The sequence below is a fragment of the Physella acuta genome, unplaced genomic scaffold (genome assembly GCF_028476545.2).
Source record: "Physella acuta isolate Inbredline_101_S28 unplaced genomic scaffold, ASM2847654v3 ptg000074l, whole genome shotgun sequence".
In the NCBI taxonomy this organism is placed as follows: Eukaryota; Metazoa; Mollusca; class Gastropoda; family Physidae; genus Physella; species Physella acuta.
Window position 1 is genome coordinate 152,276 of NW_026731594.1, and position 18,731 is coordinate 171,006.

An 18,731-nucleotide genomic window follows, 5' to 3' on the forward strand; every position below is an offset into this window, starting at 1 on the left:
CAGACCCATGCTCAGACACAATCGGTGTTCTAAAAGATTAAAACATGTCTGAGGTTTGGCGTCTTTTTAAAACTGGGGTCTGCTTTTTTTGTTATAATAAGTGACAGTAAGGAGGGGAGGGAAAAGTTAAAAACTATCAAATAAACATGACGTCATTTATGGATGACCCTTGAAACACATGGTTATTCAAGAATAACTGGGTTGTTCAGTACAATTTAAAACAAAATTAAATCTACAGATAAAGTTCCAACTTTTAATTTGTGAACAAGGCTATCGAATTTAACCTCGTGACTTATCAAGCAATAACATATTAACTCGTGACGCAATTAACCAGATGTTGTAGGTTTTAAGCTTTGTTTATAGATGCTTTATTTACTAGACCTAGAACTAAAATTACTTTATTATTTTTTACGTTGTATTTAACTAGGTATCTAATTAGTTTATAATTAAAACATTTATCTTTTTAAAGTAAGTAAAAAAAAACAACTTCTAATAACAATATATCTTTTAAAACAATAATTAAATGAGACTTAAATCGTGACTTGCATAATCGCTTTTAATACACAAGGGAAAGGGTTTGGTATCTCGCCGCAACCACAACTGAGCGAGTAGCGAGAAGAGTTTAGACACTATGATCACTGGGCCTTATCTTTGATGAGAACCTCAGAACCATGAAAACTCTACTCTCCGAGACGTAGCAGCATGGAGAGCTACTTGATAAAGATAAATACTTAGACATTTGTTTTCGTAATCATTTTTGGCTCTCTATAGTCACTGTACACATGTACACAACTAATAGTTACGGTCATAACTTTTAAAATAATCCCAGATGGATTCTATCATTTCTGAGTTTAATTAAGAAACGCTTGCCGTTTTTATGGAAATTCTTACACAATAGAGGCGTAGATGGATAAAAATGTTTGCTAATGCCAACAATAACTCTCTTGGTATGAGGTTACAATGGATTGGCTTCATCGTGGTTCTCGTACCCTTCAAAATAACTTTAATCCACAACCTGGGCGGATGGGATGCAATAGAGTTAAAACAATGATTAATAGCAACACGGCTTGGGAAAAGTCGATTACCAAGTCAACTCTAGCGGTAGAGCGTGCTAGGTTTAAAATACTAGCCAATAGTTCAAAACTAGCTCTTGACATCAGGATTGCTTCTGTTTTGAACGCCCACTCCATATCAATTTAAGTAATAACCAGCTAGAAAAACCTGAAAAAGAAGATTGACCACATGAAAAAAAAAATCACTCAATTATGCAAACATCCAATCGATCTCTAGATACGCCTTCGTGCACTTGCAGTAAGCTGGTCATATTTTTTTGCTCGGTTCCTTAGATTTTCCTTCAGATTACTCTGTTATTATGGGTTCGTTGCTCATTTTAGGTAAATTAAAGGCGGCTGATATAGAAGAGCCCGGAATATCCTTTGATATACTGGTGTCGAAGAAACAGATTAACTCTACTTCATCAGCCCTACTGACTACCAGGTCCGAAAGTTTCTCTAATCCCAACTCTTCATCAAACAGAGAGTTATCGGTTCTTGATTTAGAATCTTGGGCCTACATTGTAAAAAAAAATAATATAACGTAATGCAAACGTCAGTCCTTAGATCAATTTTTTAATCAGGTGGAATCTTTAGAACCATTTCCAATCAACTATTTTTTTTTATTTTTTTCGTATTTTACAGTCGCAAAATTTTTGTAAACTTGTTTTTTTTTATTGCCCAGATTATTAGTTGATATTTGTCATAAAATACTATTTATTTAATTAAAAGACCCGACAAAGAACAAACATTGTAAATTAAAAAAAATAGCAACCTACTACGTAATTAAACAATATTACTAATTACATTTTTCTTAAAGTGCATTGTTTACACAATTTGTTGGTAAAAACATTTAGTGAAAAATAATTTTCACAGGCTGTTATATAACTATGCAATAAATATAGAAAATAATTAGTTTTCTTTAAATATATAAATCTGAGCCCTATTTTAAATAAATATTAATATAACATTTTAGAGGTACTGAACCCCACCTTTTTATAAATACGCTTTATCGAACCCTTCTTATTCTTCTACGAATCCCTAGTTTTCGATCGAATCCAAGTTAAGAAACATTTCGATAGAGGTTTCTTTTTTTTTGCAAAGATTATTAAGACCAGCTTTAGCATATTGAATTTTAATAATGCTTAAAGAGTAATAGATAAGATTCTGCTTTTAAACGAATATTTGACTGAGTGTAACAGCATCTAAATATTTTAAATAAACCGAGAGTGATCTCCCCTAAACTTTCTCGAATATTCTTATATAACACTGCGGGGGATGGCAGCTCGGGATGTAGACAATATTTTTAATCCATTTTTAATTACTTACACTTTTTAAAATAAAATAGAATCTAATACAAAAAAGAAGTGAACGCCAAATAAAATGTGTATTATAGTGCGAAATATTATTACTACTTTACATGCCTTTTTTTGAGAAATCGGAAAAAGCTTAAATTGCTACTTCCAGTCAACGGAAGTTATTCAAATTTTGACAGAAGGCGGAGAATTAGATCTTTTACTTCTATGTGACATTTCATTAATCTGTCTGAAATGGTACTCAAGTTATAGGCTTTTGAAATATTGAAAGTTTAAAAAGTTCCACTTCATGTTATCGAAAATCGCTGAAAAATTTAAACCAATCTACAGCTTTGATATAATATATATAAAATTTCATCAACCTAGCTGTATCGGTACTCAAGGTATCGTGTTTACAGACACACACGAAAGTAAGTATTGGTTTATACAAAGAATCAGTTTTAATTTCAAGAACAATAATTTATTTTTACTTTTCAAATAAAAATAATTCTTCCAGGTTTGTTTTTTTCGTTTCTTCGTCGTTTTTCTTTGGCCTTGTAGTTAGATTTCTTATATTTTTTACATGTACAACCCATTGGAACTTTCGTTATCTTCGAATGACTGCTGCCGTCCCTGCAGATGAATGTGAGGTTTTGTTTGTCGTACACACCCACAACGCATGTCCCCATTTTTGTCCTTGATTGTGTTTTCAAGAACTCAGCGAACCTAAAAAAAATTATCAATGATTAAAAAAAGGTATTATTTTTTAAAAGTTTGTTTCTGTCAAACTAACTACATGAAAACTTATAGTTCCAAAGTGTTATGAATTGTACAAAAAAAATGTATATAATGTAAGGATAGTAAACATACAATAGGCCTACCATCCAACATTGATACAACATGCCAGGGTTAAAATTAAAAAAAATAAAATACACTTTTTAGAAGAATACTTATCTCTGAGTCAAATCATTTACATGTATGATACAAGATGCAAGGTTTAAAATAAAAAAAAATTGAACAGCATCCATTTTTAGAATAACAATTATCTTGTGAGTCAAATCATTACCATGTAAGTACTTACCACGGGGCATTTTTATCAAGACATCGCCCATCGCACGTGACCTGTTCGATTCTGTATTCTGATATACATGTTCCATCAGGCATGTACCAGTTTACGATTGTGTCTTCGCATCCAAATTTATAACGGCCCGGCCCGGGGATCACGTCAATGGAAAGAACTGTTTTGTCTAGAAAAAAAAGGAGTTTTAGCGAGACTTCGTTTGTCTTTAGATGTGAAACGTTTACTTGTGAGATTAATTTTGTTGTTAGAGGTGTTTAATTGTTAGATGTATAGTTTTTCTACAAGATAAGAATTGAATTTTGAGGGTTCTAAACTATTATTGATTAAAATTAACAATTAGTAAACAGTACGTTCAGTGTATACAATAAATAAAAGGCAGTATTAAAAATGTACGTGTTTTACCTACCAAATTGTACTTCATCAATCCACGCAAATTTTATAATTATTTTTTTCCAACACCAAAACAAACGAATACAATGTATTTATTACCCCGACGTAATAGTTTTTAAGGGAAGTGAAAACAAACTTTTTATCTATCAAGGTAGGTAATTAGCAGTAAAGAAACAAAGTTAAGTATTTTGTACACTTTTTAAATTTAATTAAAGAATGATACGTTTTCTTTGAGTTTAAATATTCCACGGGACGTTAATTAGTATGTTTAGTATCGAAAATGAAACTTGTTTGACAAAACTATCAACATTATTTTTAAAAATATTTTTTTAGATAGTAAACACTCTAAGTGTATTACACTATGACGATCTAGTCGAGTTTTTTTTTTCTAAATTCCTCTTCGGAGAATAGTCCGATGTAACAGATCCACATAATCCATTTGAGTTTTATTTATAAGATAGACAGATGTTTATGAGGAAGTGTTATCGAAATTGTGGCGTTAAATGTAGAAGTTAAATATACCACAAAACCATGGAAAATAAGTAAAACGTGTAAAAAACAAGTTAATAAAAAGTCTAGTGACAATTTAAGCGCAATTTCCTTATGTTATCCATAACAATTTTAAATCGAGATAAATCATATATTCAGCAAATAAATAATGCAACACAAGTAGTTTTAATAATTCAAAACAAAATAGAAAAAATATTTATTAACGAGATTTTAAAAAAATTGCGGACGTGTAGGGGGTATTTAGTTGTCGCGCTATCTAGATTGCTATATAGTACTGTAGTGTATTATGCATAATGTAATTTTTAAAAAAAATTTGTGACAGAACAAAAGGATATTTTTGAAAACTTTCTTCGGCAATATTGTTCTAAATTATGGCAGAAATCGATTGGTAAATGTTTCAAGTCGCTAAGTAGTCTGGTTGCCGAGATATGGGCCAAAAACTGCATTTTTTGAGGTTTTTTTGGCTTTTCCGGGAAATCCAGGAAGGAATTCCGGGAATTTTTTTGGCCCACAATCATCCTTGGAACTTGCTTAACATATTTGCTTTTGGAACTAGTCCTCGATATTGCTTTGTTGAGGAGGAGATACGACTGCGGACACACATCCAGAAATGACGAATTAATAATCGCAATTCCAGTATGGAAATTGCGCTAAAAAGCATATTTTGCTGAAGATATATGTTCGGTATATTTAGCAACAAAGCAGTTTAAATTAAAAGTCAAAGAATGTTTATAATTGTAAAACGTTTTTTTTTTTTACTTTTTGGACGCATGTTGCCATTGTTCACTTCCGTTTCATGTTCCATATTACCTTGTGTAGAATGACCTCCCGTAACTGTATAAAGCATAAGTAACAATGATAGTAAGGTACAGAGGCGTAGCGAAGGGGGTGCGGGGGGGTGACACCAAGGCAAAAAATAGCAAAATATATAGAGAAAAATGATAACTAAACTTAATTAAGTGATTAATTCGAGTGTTAAATAGTCTTTTAAGAGGTGCAAATCGAAAGTTTGAGCGGGGGGGGGGGGGGGGGGGGGTGCAAAGCGAAAGAAATTTTGAGGGGGGTGCAAATCTACACCCGACCTCACTACGCCAATGGTAATATAATACAATTTTCAGTTAAATTTAAATAAATAATTACTATATATCCAATGATATTTTATAATTTATCATGTAATTTATTGAATCACAGGGTTTTAATGAAGCTGAAATAAATCAACTAGTGTATTTTGATTTAAGGAAATTAAAATGCTTAGATACAAATTGTTTATAGTTTTGGATCACAGGTGTTAAAGCAAACGTTGAGATGTGCAAACCCTCACTTGAAGATGCAAAAAAGAGAAGAACTACAGCCATGCTTAATTTGGTTGACGCTAATTCCATCTTTAAACAGTGTAGGTGTTTATAATTTTTCTGCGAATACATAATGATAATAATAATAACAATAATTACAATAATTACAATAATAATAATAATAATAATAATGGTACTGATAATAATAATAATAATAATAATAATAATAATAATAATAATAATAATAATAATAATAATAATAATAATAATAATAATAATAATAATAATAATAAAAATAATAATAATAATAATAATAATAATAATAATAATAAAAATAAAAATAATAAAAATTATCATTGTTATTATTTGCCCTTACACTAGACCTAACCATAAACCTATCGCTAATCCTGGCCCTTACGCTACTCCTAACTTATACCCTAACCATAACCCTAACCCATAAATAAACTCACCAGAGTAAAATGAGCGAGTTGCTTCACAAAGCCAAATGTGTGCGACGTTTAATAATGTCTGATTTAATTAAAAACTCGATACAGTTCATGTGAATAAAACGGAATTACATCACAACCAGCGGCGTCCTCAGGTTAAAGTAATTTGAAATAAAGATAACAGCAAATAATAACAACAACAATAACGTTCGGTGTTTTAAAAGCCTGTAACTTAAGCACTGTTTCTTTTTGACGAAATTCTACACATTAATAAAAGGCCTAATTCTCGCCTAAATTTTCTCGAATATTCTTATATAACTTGAAATATAGACATGATTTTAATAACTTAAACTTTTAAAAATAGAATAGAATCTCATAGAAAAAATTGCGCACCAAGCGAACGCCAAAACAAAATGTGCATAATAGTGCACAATATTAGTAGTACTTTATAAATGTACATGCGTTTTTTGATAAATCGGAAGTAGCATAAATTACTACTTCCGGTCAAACGGAAATTACTCAAAATTTGACAGAAGGTAGAGAATTAGATCTTTTACTTACATGTGAAATTTCATTTATCTTAAATAGTACACAAGTTATAGGCTTTTGAAAAATTCAAAGTAGAAAAAGTACCACTTCCGGTTATCGGAAATTGCTCAAAAATGGATCAGTATCTACAATTTTGATAGAATACTTATATATGAAATTTCATCAACCTAGCTGTAACGGTACTCAAGTTAACGTGTTTACACACACAGACACACAGACATACGGACAAGATTCCAAAATTATGTTTTTCCGTATCAGTGAGGTGTAAAACGTCGAGATTTGTAAAAATCTTGATTTTTTTTGCACAATTACAAGACTTTCTCTATACTTCATATATGCGAGAAAGTAAAAAAAAAAGGATTTTATTTTTTTTTTAAGATTATATACCGATTGCACTGGAGTTGCCATCTAATTAATGTTATCTAAGAATTTTTGAGAACGTTTAGGGCTGATGACTCCCGATTTATTTCACGTAGTAAACTGTAATAGGCACACTGTAATCTCTATATACAGATTAATACACATACATAACCTATTTCATGCTAAACACTGAAATAATACAAAAGTCTCAAATATTCTCAGTAGCTAACGTATCAACCCAGAGTCCACTATAGGAAAATTTGAAATAGCAAAATGTCGTTAAAGAAAATGTGCATAATACTAAAAGGATTCAGTTGATCAATACAGTATGTTTGTCAACAAAAGAAATTAAAATTGAATAAAAATTGAATGGAAAAAAACATGCTTTTATCAAAATCAACGTAAAAAGTTGATATTTTGAACTTTTATTGTATTCGAGAATATCAATCAAGAGCGAAGAAGAAGAAGAAAACAGAAGAATTATATATATATATATATATATATATATATATATATATATATATATATGATGGTTACCTATAACTCTATATTTAAAGATTTTTGTATTTATCTAAATGTATCAATTTAGGAGACGACACCAACCATGTAGAAGAATATTCATTAAACTAAAATTTGAACCTTTAAATTGATCTCGTACGCTGTTTCTTTCAAATAATGGTAGGAATTCTATCCTAGCTACGCACCACAATCTAATGTCTCTAGATAATTAAATTAACCCGCCAGTTACCTAATCCCATCTTTGCATCGTTTTTACAATTTTAGCACACACGAGCTATGCGATAATTAAAACCTGGGCATTGTTCTCTAATGCTGTAATTTAATGAAGGCAGCCATCAGTGATGCACGTGACTTTAACACGTGCAACTTACTGTTATGAAATTGTATGAACTTGCTTTGGATTTGAGCCAACGTATTTTATTTTGAAATTCCACATTTCTAATGTATACACATTGTACACATGTACACATTACTGTTTAAAACGATTCAAACATTTTAATTTTTCAAACGCGTTGAATGGATTATTTTGTGAAGATCTATTTAATTTCTCGCATATACGAAGTATAGAGAAAGTCTTGTAATCGTGCAAGAAAAAAAATAGAGATTTTACAAATCTCGACGTTTTAGGGCTCCCTGAGTCGGAAAAAAACATAGTTTTGCAATCTTGTCCGTATGTATGTGTGTATGTGTGTCTGTGTGTGTGTGTGTGTGTGTGTGTGTGTGTGTGTGTGTGTAAACACCATAACTTGAATACCGTTACAGCTAGGTTGGTGAAATTTCATATATAAGTATATATCAAAATCGTAGATCCGTATCAACTTTTGAGCAATTTCTATTAACCGGAAGTGGAAGTTTTTCTACTTTCAATTTTTCAAAAGCCTATAACTTGAGTACTATTTAAGATAGATAAATGATATTTCTCATATAAGTAAAATATCTAATTCTCTGCCTTCTATCAAATTTTGAGTAATTTATCCCGCACTATTATGCACATTTTATTTGGCGTTCACTTGGTGTGGAATTCTTTTTTTTACGAGATTCTATTAATTTATAAAATGTGTAAGTAATTAAAAATGGATTTAAAATATTGTCTATGTCCCGAGTTGCCATCCCCCGTGGTGTTATATTAGAATATTCGAGAAAGTTTAGGTGAGATCACTCCCGGTTTATTTGTTTATAAACCCCAATATTTCTTAGTTTGATTATGTAGGCCTACGTTGTAACACTTAAGTAAAATAAAAAAATGTATATATATACATATATATATAGTCTGTCTGACGGGCACACAAACGCTATCCAATTTAAACCATAAAAAAATACACAATATAATACCAACTTTTAATTTATGAACGACGAAATCACATTTCAAATTGTAATTAGCCAAACAATACATTATCAACTCGCGACGTAATTAACAAGATGTTGAAGATTCTACCATTTGTTATGTCTGATTTAAGTTACTAGACCTAGTACTCTATTTATTTTATATCTTATACATTGTATTTAACTATGTATATCATTGTAATTTAAATTTATAATTTAAAATATATATCTTTTCAAAGTGAGTTAAAAAAAAACTTCTAATCACAATAGATCTTAAAATTAAATGAGTCTGAAATCGTGACTTTAATTTTTGCTTTCAATACCCAAGGTGTAGGGTTTTGTATCTCGTTGTAGCCACAACGAGCGTGTAGCGCGAAGAGTTTAGACACCATGATCCCTGTGTCTTATCCTCAGAGCCATGACAACTCTACTCTCCGAGACGTCGCAGCACGGAGAGCTACTTGATAAAGATAAACACTTAGATATTTGTTCTCGTAACTATTTCGGCTCTCTCCAGTCACGGTACACACGTATACAACTAATAATAAGGAAAACACAAAGCAAACACAAACCCAACGACGAATGCACCAAAACTCATAGAAAACACAACCACACAAAAAGCAAACATAAACGCAAATAGCAATAAAACACAAACGCAAACCTAAACGTAAACAATAACTGAAAATAATGCAAATAAATGCAAACATAAACACAAATCTAAATGAAAACATAATCGCAAAGTCTCACAATCTAGCCCGGGACGCCAAATCGCACAGTGCTAGGGCGCCAGTGTAATCGCCTGACGTAACTTAGTAAATGTCTATTGTAACTCAACTTATTAGTCTTTTGCACTTACTTAAACGAACGTAGGCGCCATAGCAAACGCAGGAAGGCCTAGGGTGACAAATAGCGCCCTGTCGGCGCGCCGGAGGACGCCCTGATTCGATTTAATCAAAGACTGTAGAAACCTTTCCACACCGTTATAATGAGGTAGAATACACTTCGGTGACCGCCATTTTGTCAGTGATGTAATGGGAGCTATCGGGAGCCCCCGATTACACTACCGCAAGGGTGTCGCGTACGGCCCCTGGCTACTTGAAACTAACATAGTGCTTATAGGATAACCCAGAGCGCCAAATAGCATTATGAAACAATGATGCACATTGCGTCATTCGCTAAAGTGACAACAGTCAACAAGATTTTTATTTAACACGTAAAACAAATTATTCGACGTGTTATAAACATCAATGTGACTGATGCAATTTGTTAGCGTTACTAATGTTGTATTATTAGATGCTCGATCATAGTTTCTGATTGGATCGTTTAAAAATAGATTCTATTTGCATCATTTGACTTACTTGACTTAGTCCTCTTTGCTCCTTATGGAGCATAGGGCCTCCGCCATTTCGTTCCATTTCATTTGCATCATTTACAAAGTGACAAAACTGTAAAGAAGGATTTCCTCGCGTTATAAAGTTATTTTTAGAAGTGTGACATTTTAGATTTGATTTGCCTTCCGAAATCTAATTTTTTACGAAAAGATTTTATTTATTTCGAGAACTGTTGGCTTTGGTTTGTATGGATTTTTTATGGACTAAGGAAACATCGAACTTTGGTTAATTTATCTGATTAATCAAAAAAAAAATATATTACACGGCCTTCAGCGGGCCGATGTGAGCCTTTTTTGGGCCGACACTGAAATTTTTGTTTGCAGCCGAATCGCACACTACCAGAGCGCCGGCGGACACGCCTGATTCAATTTAGTGAGCGGCTGTGTCTTATCTATTTTCTACCGCACTGTTTAGAACAAACGTAGAAGCCATTGCGCTTTCGGGGAAAGTCCAGGTTACCAAATTGAACACTGCAGGGGTGACGGGAGACGCGCCTGGTTCGATAGAGTCAACGATTATTGTTGCCAATCGTGTCTTTAGTGTATAGCTTTTTTAAAAAAATCGAACGTAGTTGCCATAGTGCTCGCTGGGGCGCTTCGGTTCGTGTAATCTTCGGGGTGCCAGTGGTTGCGCCTGATGAAGTTTAAACGTTGAATTGGTTGAACCCTTTACTCGCAATGCCTGGACGCAAGGTTAACGGATGCCTAGTGCTAACAGCCGCTCTGGAACTCTGGGCGCCAAATAGTGTATTGACGAAAATTACACCCTCGCGGGCGCCGCCCATTTCTAATTTTAATTATTTTGTTCACAGAAACTTTCTCATAAGTACTCTCATCAACTCCACAAAGTTTCATGGCACACGGGTGAACGGTGTCGAATCGCACACGAATTTTATTTTTCATATAGCGTATATTGAGAAAAATCTCACATTCCTGGGCGCCGCCCTTGCGAAATTAAAAAAAATATGTTTTTGCATAACCCTCTTCAGGAGTGTTTTAATCAAATAACCCCCCAAAGTTTGATGGCGATCGGATAAACGGTGTGAAGCCGCAATCAACTTTTATTTGTATGTACTGTATATAGAGAAAAATGGCACACTCCCGGGGCGCCGCCCTTACGAAATTAAAAGATTATTTTTCAGAAACCTCCGCTGGCGAGTTCTATTCAACTTCCCAAATTTTGAAGGCGATCGGATGAACGGTGTGAAACGCAATCGACTATTATTGTTTATACACCTTATATAGAGAAAAAATAAATCGTGCCCTACCGGGGCGCCTTATCTGCGAATTTGATTTTTTTTTAATTTTTGCTTAAACTTCCTCAGGAGTTTTATCAACAAATTCCCAAAGTTTCATGGCGATCGGAAGAAAGCTGTAGTAATTCATTAAAGAAAGACGAATAAACACACATTGCTTTTTACTTATAAAGATATGAAGTTTGATTAACCTAGCAGTAGGCGTGCTCAAGTTTAGGGTTCACAAATATACACACAGACATACGGACAAAATTGAAAAACACTGTTTTTTCGACTCATGAAGATGTAAAAAGTCAACATTGTGAAAATATCAATTTTTATTTTTTGCACGATTACAACGAGAAAGTTAAAATCAGTTAAAATAACTGTTTTTATATGTATGAATGTAATAAAGAAAAAAATTGTCTAGAAAAATAGCACCTAACTTAAGGTAGTACGGGCTCAGACACATGTTAATATTCTTTTGCAGCACATGCTAACCTATCAACACTTTAGCTTATTCTAATAGTACAAAACACATATAAAGAACCGAAACAAGCAAATAAAATGTTGAAGGCGTTATCTGTACGGCTGCGTTAACTTCACCAAAACATTCGTCATATCCTTTTTCCTCTAAAATATATTCAGCATATTGAACGTCTCTGTCGTTGGCCCAATAGCACAAGTACCAGGCCCAAGGCTTAAGTTCTTCATTCTCACATATAGAGACGGAAAAATATCCACTAAACTGTTGCCGGCCACGACCGAATGGTATATACTCAAATTTGTCATTATATGGATACCTCGGAAATAATCGGATTTTTCTGCTCAATAACTCCGCGCAGTGTTTGTTCCAGTAATATTTAAATAACGCAACCATTACAGAACCTTCATCAACATAGTTCGAATATTCTAATTACATGTACAAAGTGACAACGTAGAAAGAAACATTCAGTGATTCTTCTCTTACAATGTAAACGGGTGTGGACGTGAGTACGACGTCTAAATTCTTATACCGTTTTAAAACACAGTACACATAATACTCTAAATGTTTATAGAGATGTTCCATGTAAGTTATTCCTAATTTCGAAAAAAATACCTTTAAAATGTTCCTTCGTTTACATCTTCCGTCAGGCCGAAGAACGAGCGGTTCACTACAGTCAACAAAAACACAATACAATTTATGGCTATTTGCTATCCCGCATTTCATGGTATCCAAATCTGGATCTTTAATATTTATGCTCATAAAATTATCATTCAAAGTAATGTTTGCGCTTTTACTAAATGTATCTATAAAATTGAATCTCGAATATTTTCGTTCATCTACGGATATATTTTTCAAGTCATCGACACTTCTGTAAGAAATCACTATGTCTTCGTCATGTATGTAATATATTTTTGATTCGTTTAAATCAGAATCAAGTGTTTTGCTTTTGAATACAGCCAATACTGTGTTTGCACATAAAGGTAAAAAGCTGCCGACACTGGGAACATAGTTTATGTAGAGATTAGACATCTCAATCTTGAAACGGCAAATATTAAAATTTTTAATTTTTAATTTCCACTTTGAGGGATAGAATCATTGTTTTGGTTACATTTCAAAATAGTCATATTCTTATAAACAAATTTTGTTTTTAAATGTGTAACTGGTGCTTCACTTAAAAGTGTTAATATATCGTTGACTAAACTCGATGTATAAAAACTTTGACTAGTTTCGTTTAAGCCGAAACAATTATTTCCGCTTGATGGACTACACGATACAGAAGATCCGCTGTTGGTGTAACTGTTTTGTGGACAGCTGGAAATGACAGCGTATTTGTCTGCAGTACAAGACAGCGACACGGGCATCATGTGACCAAATTTCCTTTTCCCACCTTCATATATCTCTGGACACTCGGTCTGAAAATCTGAGCAGCAGTTGTCGTAGACCAGACAAGTTTCGTGACAAGAACATTGCACCTCGTCAAACTCACCACACCGTGACTTACAGCTCGGCAATAGCGACTTTAAATTACCAAAATACTCGCTAGAATAAACCAAATACACATTTAGAAAAATAATGAAAACGAAATAAGTTGCCATAATAACGGGATCCTTGTATTTTAGAAGTCATATAATATATACACATTTACTACGCGGTTGCGATGGAAAAATCTTGTAAGGTGAATTTAAAGCCACAATCCTTTTCATGTCCGGTCAGTTTTGGGGAAAACCATTAAATCAAGCAGTGGGAGTGTCACATCTGATCGGTACCAGCCCCGCCCTGCTTATAGTGAAGTTATTAACTAGACCTGACTATTATGACAACCACACCATTGCGCTGTGGCCTAGCGATAGAGTCATAGGCTGCTAGGCTGTTGGACATAAGTTCCGAGTTCAAATCACTAGAGCCTCCCTGAGTACACCTATTAATCATAAGATTTTATTCGGGGCAGAGCACTCCCCTCCCCCGAAGAAAGTCTACCGCCTCCCATCCACCTCCGAGCGAAATTGAATTTGTATAGAAAACATATACTTTAACCAGTGTCCGCCTCCCCCCCTCCCCCGAAAATATCAAGTGCCCCCCCCCCTTCCCGGAGAAAAAAGTCTTGAAGAAACACTGTTAATCATCCGCATATACTCGATTCCTCCAGTTTTTTCTTGGCGTTTTTCAGTAAAAAATAAAATGTTTGAGCTATAAAAAAGCTAATTAAAGATTTAATTAAGTGAATACAAAATAAATAAAACATTTTTTCAGCTTTATTTCTGTCAAGTATTTTTATGTCCTAAACTAAGTATTTCAAACATTATCTGAGAGTGGTTCTACGGGTCAAACCATGAACACAACAGATTAATTATTTCTCCATTTAAACTACTACTTAATATTCAGAGACATTCAGTATTCTATACTCTCGATCAGGATTTCGATTCATAGAACGATGTTGTGTATACTTTGGTAAGACATATTTGTTTCTCTAACCGAATCGATACAATCCCGTCAAAGCAACCGTCTAACATTCATCGACTCACCTGATGACGTTTCTTAAAAATCCAGACGTGCGATTAACCAGGTTCAAATTGGATCCTGATGCAGGATGTAATGCGAGACAATCTGATTACCGTACTAAACTTTTTGATTGTGACTTCTCTCATTATACTCTCAATAAACCCGATCATTTAAAAGTTAGGAACGGTATCATCTCATGCTGTCCGTCAGGAGAGTCTGTTTTTGAGCAATGGAATCAAAGTGACGTAGAATTATACAGCTTTCAGTGGCTGTTGATGAACGCACCAGTTCTAGACACGTCAACAGGTTTAGTCTACAGAAATATGAGCGTCTTCAAATGTAACGGATTATCTTCATCCAATGGCTTAGTTTGGAGGTTGATTCACATGCTTGGCGTAGGAGAATCTAAAATGAAGTTTATCAAGACTATTGCTATTATTCATGAATATGATTTTAATATCATAAGATTAAGAATGAATTTTATTCTTTGTTTGAATCATACTTTATCAAAAATAACAAATTCTACAAAAAAAGAGATTGATTATTGTGATTCGTTTAAATTTTTTAATGATATTTTTGAAACGACCCAAGTTACACCGGGTGGATTTAAATGTAATAGCGTAGAGAGATGTTTTTCAAATGTCCACATAGATTTATTGAGACATTTAAAGATGTCAAAAATGTATCTTGTCTCAATTGACCACTATTACGCTCAACTTATTGACCACAACATGGTTAACATTTTATTCTGGGATCAAACAAATTAATGGAATTCAATGTTAGGTTGCGAATTCTGAAATTTCAAACTGCATGGTTCTTTTAGAAGATTTAATTTTCAAGTTGCGCTAGCTAACTTTCACGCTGAAAAGCAAACGCGAGATCAAATCGCAACGTGTATATATATATTTTTAAATTGTATTTTCCCTAATAGAATAACACACATTTTAGCGCCTTTAATCGTGTGGGATTCGATGAACGATCGCCCGATAACTGTCCATTCGTATCAATTACACAAAAAACTAATGTTTGAAGTTAATTATACGTCTTTTCTTCAACATGCAAAAGATATGTCAAAACTATTGCACTATTTTTTAAAAGAATTTAAATCAAATTCTGTCCGATTTCGCACTGTCAAAATTTACCAAGACAAAGTTGATGATTGTTTTTTCAATGCACCCATGATCTTTGATTTATCATCAAACATTCCATCACGCTTTAATGTAAGCGATGCATTCAATATATGCTTTGGTTCAGTCGAGGTCTATACTTACTGTAACGATGTTAGGCCATTTCATTTAACATGCTACAATACCTTTAAATATCCCAATGGGATAGAAGTTAACCCTCAACTAAGGAGCTGTTTGAAAAGTGAAATTGATCACAACGATTTATAACACCAACGTTGTGTAAAACCATCATTAAAAAGTAAAACCAATGTACGTTAACGATTTATAGGAAAGAAAAATAAATCAACAATACAAATGAAATAACCAACGCACTTAATACTCTTTATTCGAGTTGTGGTGTTGCCGGGAATTTAAAGTTTAAAGTTTTGTAAATAATGTTGACTATAAAAGCATTAATATATATATATATATATATATATATATATATATATATATATATATATATATATATATATATATATATATATATATATGAATATATACATGTCTGGTTGTATGTTTACTTCCTTTAGAAATTACTTTCTTGTACATTGCGATGAAGAAATGTAATTTGTTACTTTTATGTCTATATTACCCCTAATTTACTTCTTATACTGGTAAAATAATGAATATATATATATATATATATATATATATATATATATATATATATATATATATATATATATATAATTGTGTTTACCGTGTCAAATCAACTTTTCTATGTTTTGTATTTTAAAATACGTATATATGTAGTGAGTTTTTTTCTTACTTTTAAAACAAAAATATATTTAAAAACGGTAAAAAATGAATGGCATATTTTGTGTAAAAACACAAATTTAACTAACTTGAGAATAAATGATTTTATTTTCAAAACATCGCGTCGATGGAAATACTCTGCGTCACATTTTAAAACTTGGAACACATTCTTAAGCAAAATTTTCGATATCTTAGATGATGCATTAATGCTACTTTTATTAAGTACAAACTCTATTATCGATTTTGAATAGGATACGTGTAATATGTCTCTTAGATTGATAGTTTATTGAATTTTTTAAAAAGATTAGAATCTAGCTGGAATTCTATAGACGTGGAGACGAATAACGAAAAGGAAGCTAACCAACTATCATGGGAGACAACCAACAAGACTATTGACAGAGGCCGTCAAAGTTGCACATAGCTTTCTGTGGAAGACACATATGTCTTGTACACAAAGGAATTTGAGTAAAATTGTTACGCTGAGTGAGAGAGTTTCACTTGATTCGATTCCATACCACTATATTACGTTGCACTACCATGTAGAGGGGTTGTATCCACAGACAGGCTTCATGCAATTGCTCATCGACAACACAAATGACGACTGATCAATTCGATGAACGCAGATTTCGTGTTGTTAGATTTATTATCATACTTAACTCACGTACACCCTTTCGCCACGACTATCAAGAGAAGACTCCTGTCTAACTTTTTCCCCGGCAACAACGAACACTAAAACGTCACTTTCTTGCGTACCGCGTCACACACTCACTCGTTCAATATACGACCGCACCATCAATCATGCGCATCAATTTGGCTAGTTAAACATATATCATAACGAAAATAATAATGTTAAATAAGATTTATTGCAGTGACATCGATTCGAGGTTAAATAAAGGTGAATCAGGATTAAACATTAATCGCTAGTTAGGTTAGATTTCAAGTGGATGGTAGAAACAGAGTATAGCTTAGTTAAACAGACCAGTGGAAATACAGGAGCTGACCGGTCATGTGGAAAGGTCAGCTGACCACTGAAGCGTGGGTCGCCAGACGGTGATAGATAGCAGTAGAAAGCGGACGTAGATATGTAGATTTAGGGACAGAGCTTCTTCCATTTCGCCCCCCCCCCCCGAAATTTTTTTACCGCCCGCCCCCCCCTCCCGAACGAAATGAAATTTATATAATTTATATAGAAAATATATACTTTTCCCGAAGAAAGTCTACCGCCCCCTCCCCGGAAATATTCAAGTGCCCCCCGGAGAAAAAAGTCTGGTAGAAACACTGGTTAGGGAACAGCTAGATAGAAGTAGTAGTAATAGACAGCATATAGACTAGTTAGGGAACAGTTAGATATAAGTAGGAAATCCATTTATGTAAATAAAGAACACGAGTCGACCCGCGGCGTATCATACGGCGCTATTTAGTTGTTTTATTTTCTACTTTTCAGTAAAAGATCCTCCTCTTAGTTACCTCCCTTAAGTTTAAAATAGTTTTAAACTAAATTATCTGCCCCTAATAGCCGTCACTAAACCCGGCTCTACGATTGTAAACATTTAGCGTGAACCACAGCTCACCAGAACACGCGGGGGTGGGGGTGGTGGGAAATATACTTAGGAAGAGAGGGGCCTACTAGGCGTGCTTACAACTTGGTGTTTTCTAAGGTCTCCAAGAAGATAATTATATAGATAGATATTCGAGAAAGTTATGGGAAATCACTCCCGGCTTAAGGGGACATGCGCGGAAAAAAATCACATAATTTCATGATGGGTTTCTTGCACTTTTGGATACTTTGTCCATTTTTGTATAAAGAAAATAATAACTTTAAAGAAAAAAAATATTTTATGTGTTTGAATTACGATTTTTATGACCCTATTAATTAAAAAGTAATCAATTTTTCTCAATCTTACAAGCTCTCTATGAAAAGTTTTATATCCGTCATTATATTGTAATTGACATCATTAGAAAGCTGGATTTCTCATGTATTTAATAAACTTAATTTCCTACATCTCGGAAACACCCAAAGCTTACAATCGGCTTTTCAGTTTACACAGATATGGTACTTTCCTGACCTAGTTTTCGTTATTTTTGGCTGTTTTTCTCAGTTGGCATGTTTTTAACACTAAAAAGCCTACTACTTTTTTATTTATTAAACAATGCCAACCATATTTTCAGTAATTGTTCTTAATGCAAAAATACAACTTTTGTTACGAGGGAATTGTGATTGCTTTCATAGAAAAAAAGTATTTAATATGCAAATTTTGAAACTTTTGAATACTAAAAAGGGTACGATTTTTTAGACCTTGTAAAATTCTTACTAGTAATTATTTCAAAAAGTTGTCGTGACAAAAGTTTTAATATATACTGAAATATAAGCAGTTTAA